The following is a 14,834-nucleotide window of genomic DNA, read 5'->3' on the forward strand; positions in this document are numbered from 1 at the left end:
AAAGTCCTCAGAGCTCGGTCCGTGCTAATGTCTGAGGATTCATTATAGTGTAAAATAGATAAAAATTCAATTATTTTCTCCTGGGTAAATGCATTAGTCCGGATTGTCCTTTTTTTTTGTTAAGTCTGTTTTCATTGGCTGTGGTATCAACACTACATCACAACCTGATGGCTAATTCTGCGTTTCTGGTTAAATAGATAGACACTAATTGAAAAAAAAACCCCACAAGGTTCATTTCAGTTTAACAGTTTCCAAAGGAGGGAAAAGTTCCACTGATCATCGTAAATGTCTTTTACAGTCTGTTCTCTGTTCGCAAAGTCATAACTTCATAATGAATGTTCTGTGTCTGGTTGAGGAGATAAAAATGACAAGAGGAAGAGTACATTTATTATAATGTTCACGGCTGTCTGTTCTCCATCATATTGTTTAACTAAAACTGGGGCACATTTATACTTGTGAATATATTAATCTATTTTTTGTGTCATTTCTGATTATGCTCATATTGAGCCTCTCTCCATTGGCTGCTTAGCATTTTTGTCATTCGTATTACTAAAACCGTTTTACTGACAGAAAACAACGACAGAGCTGGAAATGTGGAATTAAATAGCTGGTAACATTTTCATAAACACCAGCGACATGTTTAATGTCAAATCAAGTGTTCAGTCACATTTCATTTTTTCATTATAGTGAAAAAGTATTTGCTGTTTCGAACTGAATACTGAGGATGAATACCAATAACATTATTGCATGTAACTGAACAATTACAAACTAAACAAAACCGTACCAAAGTGTTTATTTGTTCTTACTTTTAAAGAAATGTTGCTAATGTGATTTCAAACTAAACCTTTAGGTCTGAAGTCGTTTTTTTCAAGCAAATAATGTAATTTACACACCAATACATCATCTAGAGTTAGCTAACATTAGCAACCAAAGGCTACTGGTCATACCTGAGCACTGAAGAAATACACCTTTATCCAAATGTTGATTTATTTGATATGCTACTAGCCACTTCCAAAGTCATTTTAACCTTAAAAAGTTATTATTTAGTTTTTTAGTTTTCAATAAATTCTGTATGCACGTCGTGTGCAGAAATTGATTAGTGTTGCTGGACATCATTTAGCATGTTAGGCCCACCAGCTTTATAGGTTCCTGCTGCCTGAGCATCCTGCGGGCTACAGTGGTTTATGTCCTCACACCCCGGCAGGAGTTCCTTGTATAACAACAACACCAACATTGAGAACTCTCTAATTTGTTTCCTCGTTTATCGCTTAATTAACTTCCCCGCATTTCAGCAAGTCCCGCAGATCAATATGAGTCACTACTACACACAGGGACCCGCTAATGAGATCAGATTAAGCAACGGAATTACACCCGCTGCCGCCACAAATGATTAGAAATCACTAAGTACCCCTCTGTGCTATTAAAAGGCCATTTAAACAACCTATTTCTGTCAGTGACAGTGCAGTAATTACATATGCACACACACGAATGCCCCCACACACACTCTCATCTCCTGCCCTTTGCTTTCTAATTTCAAATCGACTATGCTCACACGTAGAAACCCCGGCAGTTCAACCTCACACACAGTCATGTTTTGATGTTTTTCACAAAATGTACACGAAAGCAGCAAACATTGTTCGTATGTTGTACAATAGTGATCGTTCTTCTATTCCTGAAACTTCTGGTGTGGTACAGATGACTTTGAGCCTGTTTTACAGAGCCAAGGATTACCGAATGACAGCAAATCAGTGCATTTACACAACAACTAGATTAAGAAATTAGCCGAGAATGCTGATATGGACATATAATACGTTGACACTTTGAAGGGAAAACAGACAAACATCTGAAAAAAGTAAAAGCTTTCACAGTGGACCTGACACATATATTATCTTATCCAAATAATAAATATGAATTGAAGACAGAGGATGTGAATTTCAACAAGCTGCAGCCAAATGCAAGTTCTGTAAGTCTTTGCAAACCCAGTTCTCTTTTTTTGTCACCCCTTGTAGGAAATGATTACATTCAAAATCCAAAATCAGACCTGCAAAACTGAGCGATCAAGCGAAAGAGTTATTTAATCAAGCATATGTTTGCGAGCTTTAAGCAGAAATCCATCCGAGCCCTTCTGTCCTGCTGTGTATTAGAAGCATACACACACTTGTTGATATCACTACAGTAATGTGTGAAGAGGAGTGTGATACAACTGTGAGCTTGTTGGGCTTTAACGTGAGAAAATATAAAACATGGTGAGAACTGGATCTCTTCCAGTGTTAGCCATGTTGCATCAAGTTGTGTGATGTGCTATTTCCTGACTGGAAGACCTTCAGAAGGTGACTGACTGACTATACCCCATTCAGATACTGACTATATCCCATTCAGATAACAGATCTGGAAGACCTTCAGAAGGTGATTTACTGACTATATCCCATTCAGTTACTGACTATATCCCATTCAGTTACTGACTATTTCCCATTCAGTTACTGACTATATCCCATTCAAACAACAGTGGAAGACCTGGAAGACCTTCAGAAGGTGATTTACTGTCAGCAGGGAGTGTGAAAGGTGGAGATACAGAATATTTTGTGCCGAAGCCTGGCTGCCCTAAACATCCGTTTCTCCCATTATTAGGGATCACCTAGCACACATTCGCTCTGCTTTTCTCACACTCACACCACACTAATGTCTCTCTGACCTTGTGTCCAAGTTTGCCTCCTTTTTCAGGCTCCAGGTAAGAGCTGTTGTGGATCTGGAAATGAGAGAGAAAGTTCTCACAGAGATAAGAAAGTTTACTCCGGGAGGAAAGGCTTTTGTAAACATAAAAACCGGAAAGATGGGGCGATTGGAGGTGATTAAAAAGAGCTCAGTCCGCGGTCAGAACAAATACTGCTTCTGTGGCCTAAGATGCTGCACAGGTCATTCCTGAAAACTCATGTCAGTTATTCTCCACAAACCTCTGTCTGTCAGAGTCTCCATGAGGCCTGGTACAGACCCGGCGCCAGAACAAATCTACAGAGAGGGCTTATGATTTTCATGGGAGGGCACACAAAACCGCCATGTGCCGCGGCCAGTGTCCGCGTCAGAGATTTTCTTTTGGGGGTGCTGTGGGGTAGCTTGACGTTTCATAGAGGGTGCCCCACAAGTTACCATAGCTATGCGGATGACACACAAATTTACGTAACAATTTCACCAGAAGACTATGCTCCAATTCAAACACTGAGTAAGTGCATTGAACAAATCAATGACTGGATGTGTCAAAACTTTCTCCAATTAAACAAAGATAAAACTGAGGTAATGGTTTTTGGAGCCAAGGCAGAACGTATAAAAGTTAGCGCTGAGCTTCAGTCTGCAATGTTCAAAACCACAGATAAAGACAGAAATCTAGGTGTAGTCATGGACTCTGACCTGAGTTTCAACAGTCACATTAAAACAGTTACTAAATCAGCCTACTATCACCTAAAGAACATATCTAGGATTACAAGACTCATGTCACAGCAGGATTTGGAAAAACTTGTCCATGCTTTTATCTTCAGTAGACTCGACTACTGTAATGGTGTCTTCACAGGTCTCACTAACACATCTATTAGAAAGCTGTAGCTGATTCAGAACGCCGCTGCTCGAGTCCTCACTGACACTAAGAAAGTGGATCACATCACTCCTGCTCTGAAGTCTTTACACTGGTTCCTGTGTGTCAAAGAATAGATTTCAAAATACTGCTGCTGTTTATAAAGCACTGAATGGTTTAGGCCCAACATACATTTCTGACCTCCTGCTAAATTATGAACCATCCAGATCTCTCAGGTCTTCAGGGACGGGTCAGCTTTCTGTCCCCAGAGTCAGAACTAAACATGGAGAAGCAGCGTTCAGTTATTATGCTCCAAATATCTGGAACAAACTCCCAGAAACCTGCAGGTCCGCTGCAACTCTGACTACTTTTAAATCCAGGCTGAAGACTTTTCTTTTTGTCGCTGCTTTTAATTGAACTATTCACATCTTAAACTGCACTGTAACTTTTATCCATGTATTTTTTCTTTTAATGTTTCTTTTATTAACTTTTCTTTTTAATGACTGATTTTAAATGCCATTTTCTTAATGTCTTAAGCACTTTGAATTGCCTTGTGTTGAAAAGTGCTATATAAATAAACTTGCCTTGCCTTGCAACAATCCCCACACACACATACACAGTACACCCGCGACTGTTACAATGAAGGCTCGATAATCAGCTCACGGCATATAGGTGTAAACAGGGGTAAAGTGCTATTTTTACAACCGGGGGGTGGACCTCACCTCCTCTAGGGGGGTCCCGGGGAAGATTTTTTGTTTTATATTGAAGTTAAAAGCATCAATCTGGTGCACTTTGAAAGAAACATTAAGAGATCTATGGATACATCTCTCAACACCCATATGAAACAGAACTGTAAACTGGCTTATCTAAAACCAGTTGAGTAGCACTTGAAATGTTTTAGCTCTATGAAACCTGATGTACTTATATGATTCTGTTTTCTTCAAGTTTGTATCTTGTTGGTTGAACGCACTTATTGTAAGTGGCTTTGGATAAAAGCGTCAGCTAAATGCAATGCAATGTAATGTAAACAGATTTACTTTTTCTTTATGGATATTTTACAAATCACTCCCCTTTTAAACTATTCTTGTTTTACTGTCATATAGTGTCATACCTGTTTTTCATTTATTACTCTTATATTACTATCTGGCGTCACATACATCATAGCCTTATACAGTTCAGAGTTTATTTATAAAAACATTTTTTTTAAATATATATTTTTAATTTGTATAAATAAAATAAAACTTGTTTATTGGGGGAGGGCAGAAATGTCAAATGGGAGGGCCTTGAAAAAACAATGTGTTGTGTACGTGTGGACTAGGCCTAACATTTTTACAAAGAAAGCATACTGTACATAAAAATAAACTCTTGGAAACATACTCATTTGCTATGGGCTGCAGGGTCATCACATATCAACCCAAGTGGAGACGTTAAGGGGATTTCTCAGCGACGCGTCACCAAAAGAGTTTAAATCTTTAATGAAGAACAGTTTTCTTCCCCCCCCATTTCAGATCCACAGACTTGAAGGTTGTAAACAATCCCTGCTAGTTAAATACAGGTGACTCTTTCGCCTGAAGTCAACAGCAGGAATCCAGTTATTTTCTACCACCACAGGTAGCAGAAAGAAGAAATGTAGTACGTACTGTAAAGGTGAATTCATTTATATCTGCCTTACATCGAAAAGGTTCCTCACAGAGATATCTACGGTGCATCTAAAGACACCAAGCTGGTCGTCTTTGTGTGAGATGAGTCCTAATCTATCACAGAGCTTCCTGCCAAAGTGTGAGAGGGTAGAGCCAGAAAACATGGCTTGGCTGTGCAGACTAAAGCAACCCTGTAGTATCTCAGCTCGTCTTTGGCGTCCGAGCTTAGAGACAGCTCGATCCCTGGCATCCGGACCCTGTACCTGGCTTTATAAGGCCTTGAGCGATGCCAGAATCGGGCTATTCCTGGAGACGGTCCTCAGCTCCGTACCCAGAAAGCTTTGTTTGGACTGAGGCAGAGGAGGGGATGTACGGCCGCCGCTGCCACACAGAACGCCCCCCCCCCCCCCCACATATTAAATCTTTATTATCTACACACATTCCAGTGTAGAAGAGGACACACTTTTAATTTTTATTTCTTTTTCCATGTGGAGACAAAGAGGCTGTATAAGATTAACAACTCAGTTGGTTCTCCTGTACTGCGTTGGATGGCTGTTATAAGTGTTAATGGTTTGTTTGGATCAGCATGGAGTACCACATGGGCACAGTTTATTAAATGTGCTAAGTATAAATGTATGCTCACAAAAAACCTTCTATTAAGTTTATATTTCCAGTTTGTTCTTACGCAGCCCAAACAACATCCTTGTTGCCATGTGTCCCTCAACATGGTAACAAAAAAACACCAGTTAAAACAAAGCATGCATATATCAGTTGTAACTTCATCTAATTTCACCCCAATGTGTGTGTTTTTGATTTGTTGGTTTTCAGATTCAGATTTCACCTTTTTATCAAAAGATGTAGCCTTTGTTTTTAAACTTAAAAAGCTTCTATTGAGTACAGAGTACCTTGCAGCTTTTTTCATTAGCTGTGTAGTATCATCATGAAGCTAACCCTGATTACTCGCAACACTCTAATGTCCCTATTTCTGGATAATATGTCATTTCTGAGACTTTAGAGACATTTGGATTCTGACAGCAAGGAGAATAAATGTGGAATCTCAAGACTTCTGAACGTTTTAACAAATGTGCTTCCTCTACTGTAACTCCCCTTTAAAATATCCACTCTGTCACTTCATACGGGCGAATTAGTCGTGATAAGCCTGATAACTTCCCATTCCCAAAATGTTCAATTTTTGAGCTTCACATCTCCTCCATTTTCCCATCACAGACCCATGTGATGACACCTCTGCTAAACAGGGGGTTAGCAATAAGCAAGTGATTTCCCCGTGCATGAGAAAATGTGATTTACATAGACATGTCTGAGAAACAGGAGGCCAAGAAAAGAGCTGTGATGGATTCTCCATCAGGCTCGGATAGAAGCCTCTTTCTCAGCTCTGCCTCTGTTCAGCCTCAGCTGTTGGATGGCAGGATGGTATGGCTGCCTGCCAAAAGTAATGTTTACACTAACACGCACAACTGTTCTGTACGTAGTCACGGCATATTAACGATCCTGAGACGAGGGGCTCTGTGCGCTGCTGTGATTTTAGCGAGACAGGTGCTCACTGCAGCAGTGGGAAATAGGGAGGTGGTGGGAGGGTTTGGGGGAAGCAGGATGAGACCTACGCTGGCCCACAGGAGCTGCTTTTGGTTGCTGTGATTGAAATAAAAACACACTTTGTTATCAGGCCCTATAGTGAATACATTTTACAGCGGTGTTCTCTTCTGTCAGGCAAAGAAAAGTATCATTTGGTGATTTCTTCATTGGGCTTCAATTGGAAATATCTCTTGGTAGCTTGGACATCTTGTTAGAAGTTAAGAGGTCTGCCGGGAACCTTCGTTTTCAAATCATTTTGACAGTTCCTTAACTCTTGTAAGTGAAAACAATACAAATAGTCTGCAGCAGTGCAGTGGCTTTTGACATGTTTATCATGTTCACCATCTGGTTTAATCGTGAAAGGCATGCTAGCATTTGCTTACCAAAACAAAACAGAAAGTACAGCTAATGGGAATGTAATTAGCTTCGCTGGTATGTAGTCTAAAGCCAAAGTAAAATGTTTGATTTTGACCTGATTATTTGTCTTAGAAGTCACAAAAGTAATCTTAATACAGATATTTATTAAACATGAATGTTTTTACAAAGATGTGTGCCAAGTTTCAGCTCATAGGCAGCTGATTTCAGTATAAAAGCTGTAAAAACTCAGCTGGCTTAGGACCAAACTATAGACTGATCAACTATGCTTGTGAACATAGTCGAACAATAGGAAGCTAAAGAATCTGATATTTCCCTCAGGAGTTGGCTCATCTCATCTTATCTAGTAGTTTTACCCACACAACTCTAAATTAATGATAATGTTGCTTTTCAACCACTGTGTGTGGCAATCAGTAACTCTGATGACAGGTTAAAAGATGATGAATGTCAATGTTATGTTCACGACTTGATCCCTGATTTGTAAAGATTTGTGTGTTTTGAATTGTGACTCACACTGTAGGTGAGAGATGGTGCAAACATCACTGTTAAACAGGCATTGGATTAAATATCAAACGGTTTTGTTTTTTCCCATGGTGCCGCAGCAGGGATGCTGGCTTTCGGGGACGTGTGTCTGCTTTCTGTCACAGCCACCTAAAAGCTTATGAAAGAGATGCGTCAACAGCACCGCAGAGCTCTGCCACTCTGCCTCTCTGCCTTTTCCTCTCTTAGTCTGTCTTCTCAGTTGCATTAAAGTGTGTGTTATTCTTCTTTTACTTGCAACAGGTGTTTGATTGTCTCAGAGCTGTAGACAAAATTCCCTGAGTCATGAGGCTGCAGAAGCATCTCAGCCTCTCTACTGCATCGATTAGCTGGAGGAGAGAGCGGCTAATGAACAGAGGGTGGTTCGGTCACGTCTCCAGAGAGCTCCCGCTGCTGTAATTCATTCAGCACTTAACCTGAATCTTAACCTGAACTGCCTCATTAAACATCCGGCTGTTGGAAATATGTGTTGAGAATGTTTGCCGTTCGGGGATTTTCTTTCAGGAAAGCGCCTGCAAGAAAAAAGAGGCATTAAAATGAATCAGTTCCTGTTATTTCGGGAGTTCATGCAGGGTCAGTGCTGCAGGACAAATCTGGCTTTCGTCTCTCCTCACTTCCAGAGAAGCAAGTGCATAAAAGAGACATCCTGGTCCTTTCTACTGCCTCCGCAAGCAGCCTTGAATCCAGCTCAATTTGAAGGATTTTGTCAGATTGCAGGCGTTTGACACACGCACAGAAAAAAGCAACTTAAGCAGACTTTAACTTTAAGTTCATTTAGAGTTACATATTTAACCTAAACGCTCAGATTTTTCTTTAAGAGTTTGCATATTTAATTGGCTTCATTAAATACATTCAGAGTTGGTACAAAAAATAGGAGTTTTGCAGGAAATGTTTATCCAGGTGGGAGGTTGCACCAGATAAGCTTATGAATGGGAAGTGAGGAAGCTTCTGTAGTCCTTCCAGTAAAAACTGAAAATACAAAGAAGCCCTGATTGTGACCTTTATCACATTGTTAGAAAAGACACACAGTTTTTGTTGACCCTGATTTGAAAGGTTAGCTCTTGTTTTTCGTAGATAAACTCTGAACAGTGCTTTATTGTGCAGTAACAAATAATAAAGCTCATGGTCGAAAGCTTGGAAACAGAAGCTAATTAAAAAGTGCAGCGGCAGCCACTTTCTCCTCCCTGCCCAAATAATCTCACCACCCAACCACAACAACAAACACAGCAGTGCATACTCTCTGATAGCCTCACATCTCACCATGAAATAAACATATCATGTATGTTTAGCCTTTATTCATTTAACATAAGCTTACTTTTATTTTGCTCTTTTGGGAAACATATATGCTCATGTATACACTTATATAGAAATAGTTGAATTATGTCCTGCCTGTGCTGCCTCAGCCAGCCTGAATCCAAAAATCGTTTCCACTTTTTAGGGCTTATTATTTGTAAAGTTTCATATTGAAAAAAGCATTCTACTAATCTTTTCTACATTTAAGAAAAGAGAAGACAGTATAATCTCATCATACAAAGGTTTGCGATAAAACCTTATTCTAAAATTAGAATACTTCTTGGAAATTACTTGAAGACCATGTTTAAAAGTTAATTGTGTTAAAAAAAACCTGTTTAAAATGACGATTGAAAGAATAAACTACTTTTTGTTCAACCCACTAGATGTTGTTGCCAGCATCTAAACATACAGGACTACATTTTTACTGGACGCCCTTTACTGTAAAAAAAAAAAAAAACATGTTGCAATATTGGAATAAACAACATGCTCCTTCATTCAAAACTCCAGGTGTTCCAGTGACGGTCAGTCAAATCCAAAACAATAATCCGTGTATTTCCATTTTGAACTGAGAGCCAACTTCCCGCCTCTGATTTCCAGAACTCTTTGAACAACTTTTTCAATAAGGCATTCAGCAACTCCTTGGCATTTTCCTTCATCAAATGATTCAACTATGAAACTTCCCTAGCAACTAGATTTCCTGTATTGTTCTTCAGATATATTTATTGATTTTTCCCATATGTGTTGATTCATCACTATTATGAATTCCCATGATGTTCTTTATATCATTTTGTGTTCTGTATAAAATTGTGAAATTCTAACATTTGGATACAAATAAGCCCAGTTGGTGTCTGCCTCTTCCTGCACTGCATGTCATTTGCTCTCTTTGTGTTTTATTTGTGCAAATTGTGCAACGTCTATACGCATTCCCATATTAGGCTGGTATGACATGCCAGTAATTGGTATGTTCACCAAATCAGGTGCAGAAATAAACTGGGGTCTAGTATACTGGTAAAAGGGTGTATCTAATACACCCTGCAAATCGATTTGGCTGATTGCCAACTGGAGACCCCCCTAGAAAAGACTACTGAGCATTGCATGACCACAATTACCAAGCTTCCTTTTGTTAGGCAACTTTACATCTGAGTTCCACCAATTGTTCAGAAATAAATGCCTTGCTCAGGGGCACATCTGCAGCAGAAAAAAACATTTAAAACTGGGGTTGCTGCAGTGGGCCACCTAAGCTCTCCACGCGGAGGTCAGCGTGCTCAAACGCTGCCCCCCGCGCTCTGCAGCTGTCCGTGCTGGCAGCGATGCGGCCGGGCCTGCCAGTCAACAGCTCCGTCACATCAGTCGGTAACGATCTCCTGGAAGCCGATCAACAAGCCAAAGCCATCCGTCAGGGAGACAAAGGCATGCCCACAGCATGGTCTGGCCCAGAATGCAGCCATTCATCGCGAGGGAGAAGCCGGAGCGCTGGCCAAGCCTTTCATGGACGGGGAAAAGGGATCTGTAACAAAACCATGCTCAATTAAGGCTCTGATTCACCAGGGGAGATAAGGGGTCATCAATCATAGGTGGCCAGGGACTTGTGCAAACAGCGTCAGGATGTGTCAGAGCTCGGCCAAAGTCAGCTGACGACTCTCAGACAAAGGTGCAAGGGGTTTGTCCTGTCAAAGACTTTCACACAGAGCTGCTGTGTCAGAAAACAGGTCTGCTGGACGAGAACGCTCTGTGCCGTCCCATGTGGGTGAACACCGGCTTATCATCAGCTCATTTGTACAAGTGGTTGTGAATATACAGAAGATACACTGATTTATTACCATATCAACTATTACCTAGATAAAAGTACCCAGCATTCTTACCTCATCTGAGCAGAGGCTAGTGCACACGTCTCCATCTGTGGCTGTGCCGAAGCAGCCAGTTTTATAGAATAACACACGGGCAACTTCAAACTGTAATCTCTGTGAGATATTGTATTGTTTATTCAACAGCTCCACCTCTGGTTAGCTTCATGATAAAGTGATTGTGATATAGTTTTGTTTCCAAAGCAAACGAGAAGGCTCCTTGATTAGAACGTATCAGCGTGTTTGGAGAAAAAAAACCTGGATATAAAATATTTTTTTCTTTCCCCTGTCAATCTTCCATCTGAAATCATGTCGTAGCCTACCCATTGCACGATATGTATAACTTCTGGTCTGATTTCGCTCTGCCTTGGGGCTATTTTCATTCAAACCAGTTGCATCTGAAAGGATGAAACCGGTCCCTATGTGGGCGAGTGAAGATCGTGAAACAATGGTCTATACACTGCAGAGGAAATGCTAATAACCTATGACGAAGTCCCAACGAAGCTTCACCACTAAAGGGGAAAGAATACAATTTAAAAAAGCAATATGTTTTCTGCTTAAAACAGACCATTGACAGTATTGAGAATGCTTAAGAGCAATAGCATTAAGTGAGGTTTCCTGTTGATTTGAAATGGTTTGTAGCAGGATTGGGTTGGATTCACGTTATACTTATGTTACATGTATGTAACAATAACAGAAACATTCCCACTGTGTATGTATTGTTGTTGTATTACCTATACTTAATATTTTCCAACATGTTCGGTCAGAAGGAAAGGAATTAAGTAGTTTATTTGTTTAATTTATGTTATTGTTTTTACAAACAGCTGATTTTCTATTATTACTTTAAGTAAAACTGATGAATAAACCTTGCCTTCCTGTGTATTGCTTGTTGCTTTGGTGATATTAGGCTGTACTGTGATGTATTTTTAAGGGATGTCTGACTCTTTGTGGATGGTGATATATTCCTGTTGCTATCACTTCTTATGCAACTTTCTTCTTTTTTCCCAAGCAAACCAGACACGTTTAGAGCCTCATTTTCAAACGACAGAAGGTTTTTACTGAGAAAGAAGTACCAGACGCTGCGTGTTCAGACCACAAATGTAAAAAGCTTTCACGAAACGCCTGCAGGTTGAATCACTGGCACCTTTATTTATATAAGACTGTCGTGCATTGTTACTTTCACTGTTATAAAGTTGAAAAAAGCCACTGCTTCTTCTTCTTCTGCTTCTATAAAAATGGGCAAAATGTCCATCCCAGCAGACGTGTAAAGGCAGTATGTTTGCATGAGTCACCAGCAGTTGGGCACCTTTCAACTGTTGCCTGCTGGTTAAACTATCCACCGTTTCTCTCTGTCACATGGATGAGATCTCAGAGGAAACCAGAGAGGGCGAGCAGAAGGCGGCTTCTTCTCTCTGTGAATCATCATCTACCTTCTGCCTGGTGTTTCTGACACTTAAATAAACTCTGAAGTCTCCTCCACATCTATTTTATAGCACAGACGCACTAACACAGTCTAAAGGCATACACAGTATATTATATCTTGGTTGTTATAACAGAAAACGTTTTAAACAAGAACAAAAAATCAACACAGAAGCCAACATTGGTTAGAAAAGGTGACCATGACCAATGCTTTATATGGTTTGACTGGTTTAAATTATATTTCATGCATGGAATTACAGTAGATACGGGGGAAGTATCATTTGCTCTACCACTATTCATGGACAGGAAAACTGCAGGAGTACTTTGATGGCAAATGTAGTCATTTATTGTTATAAACTACGATTTTAGGAACTCATCAACAAAGTTGTTCTTTTTACAAAGCTAAGACTTGTTGATATGACTCTTCAATATTAGGCAAATTGCATACAAATATGACACTGAAGAATATGCTGTGGCACAAATAGCAACAATTATACAAATCAATCCATAGATTGGGCCACAGCCAACCGAGGGAGGTCAGAGATGCATTCAGGGTCAGATCAGTTCCTGGACACTGTGCTTAGTGTTGCCTAGGTTCATTGGCCCAGAGCAGGAAGTCTGCACAGGGGACCAAGAACCCTTTTCATATCACCCATCATCCCATGCTGCTAGCTGCTCTGAGCTTTACTGGCCAGAGCTGCAGAGAACTTGTCATCTGAGTATTAGAGATGACAACTTTACAGAAGCTGGCTCTCTTTTCTTTTCACGTCTCCTCTCATAAATACTGACGAGAAATATCTAGAGGAATGAAAGAACTGAACAAGTTTGCAAAGATAAGAAGAAACTGTTTTTTATTTTCCTATAGTGATGTTCCACTTTTCATCAAGGGTACTCGCTGCCACTACCGCTGCATGTCTGAAAGGAGAAATCTAGGTCTGCTTGTACACAAAAAGCACCAGAAAATATTTTAAACTTAGATCAGGCAGTTTTTTTTCTGTTAGGGCTTTATCACAGAAGTTAAAAGTAGAAATGTGAACAAAAATGTGCTGTTGACCAAACACCCTCTCTAGTTGAAATCCTGTCCACACAAATTTGATGATTCAACTTTACAGTTGGTTAATGAATGGAATTGGGATTATACTCATGCAAGGAGCCCCAGTACTTTGGACAGGGGTTAATACTCACGTCCTCTCCGCCTTTAAGTGGACAAACAGTTCACAAAAAATCTACTTGCATTTCATTGAGTGTCTAAACTACCTGTTATTGTAAGGATGCGCAGGATGTCACCACTACAGTAAAAATTAACACTGATGTGAACTCTGCCCCCGGACGCCTCTGACTATGTTTTATCCACTGTGCTTACCAGTCACCATGGCAACTAATTTTCCTGAAATTTGGCGAAAAAAGAACAGTTGTATTTGCTGTACGCTCTGTGAAAACACATCTTTCATATGCTGCCAGAGTGCCTGTGTGGCTTTGTCCTCTGTACAAATATGAGTGGCAGCCTCTTTTCTAGCCCCAAGCAAACATCCCAGGCCTCATCCTCCTCCTCCTCCTCCTCTTCCTCGCCCGCTGCGATGAAGGTACCGTGGGACTGCTTTCTGTAGACGCATTGTAAAGAAAGAACCGGTGTCACCGGGATTGATCTGGCTTTAATTAACCATTGTACGATGATCCACGACTTCTGCCAAACAGCCAGCTTGATTTACGGCCCTGCCTACGGTTGACTGTGTGTGCAGGAGGTGGCTTTAGCTGTAAAATGTTGTTGAGGCTGAGTTAGCACCCCAGACATTTATCTGATATCAAAGCACCAGATATAGATATACTAGTTCCCCTAAAACCTTCAGGAGATTTTCTAGAATTATGTTTCTTTCATCGAACTAGGAAAATGTTAGTTCTGTACCTTTCAAAATGTTTGTACCTCTTTGTTAGAGTTTTTAAATTGTAAGATAAATATAGTTTTAGTTATCTAAATGATGTAATGCATTTACATTTAATGTGGCTTTATTAAAGGTGAGACATTGATTGTTTTGGATGTCACAACTAAGTAGTTCCTGGGAGAAGCACTAGATCAAGTGCAAATTACAAATGTGTTGCTTTGAGTGCAAAAATACTCATTATTTCAAGACATTTGATTTGTATTATTAGGAGTAATGAGTTTTCTGCCCATGCAGGAGAGGTAACAAAGCTAGAAAAAAGACCAAGGAAGTGCTGAAGGACAACTCTTTTACAAAATGGCAATGCATAAATTCTCCTTACCACTATTGAAGCCAAGAAATCAAAAATAAAAGCCATGCATTTGTCTTTTGTTAAAGCAGTATTGAGTTTCATTTATTCCGTAGTGCACTTTGACCGTCAGTCTGGCAGTTGGATCCACTCCCCTGATCCCGTAACATATTTCTCAACATGCATTGTTCTCAGCTGATTGAAGTGGTTTCTTTTTTCAGGAAACGATGAGAAAAAAGCTTGAAAACCACTGACTAAGCAGAACACTTCCAACAATATCTCCTCCCTCTATCAGTGTGACAGGCTGAAGATAACACTGCGCTTGCATTGCAACCAGTCAAT

General features: G+C 40.1%; 1 protein-coding gene across 1 annotated transcript in view; it reads left to right on the forward strand.

Annotated features, from left to right (window-relative positions):
- Positions 1-14,834, forward strand: part of cfd (complement factor D (adipsin)) — a 217,072-nt gene that overhangs the window by 164,709 nt on the left and 37,529 nt on the right. The gene's annotated exons all lie outside the window — the stretch shown is intronic.

This window comes from Notothenia rossii (genome assembly GCF_949606895.1).
Source record: "Notothenia rossii genome assembly, chromosome: 7".
In the NCBI taxonomy this organism is placed as follows: Eukaryota; Metazoa; Chordata; class Actinopteri; order Perciformes; family Nototheniidae; genus Notothenia; species Notothenia rossii.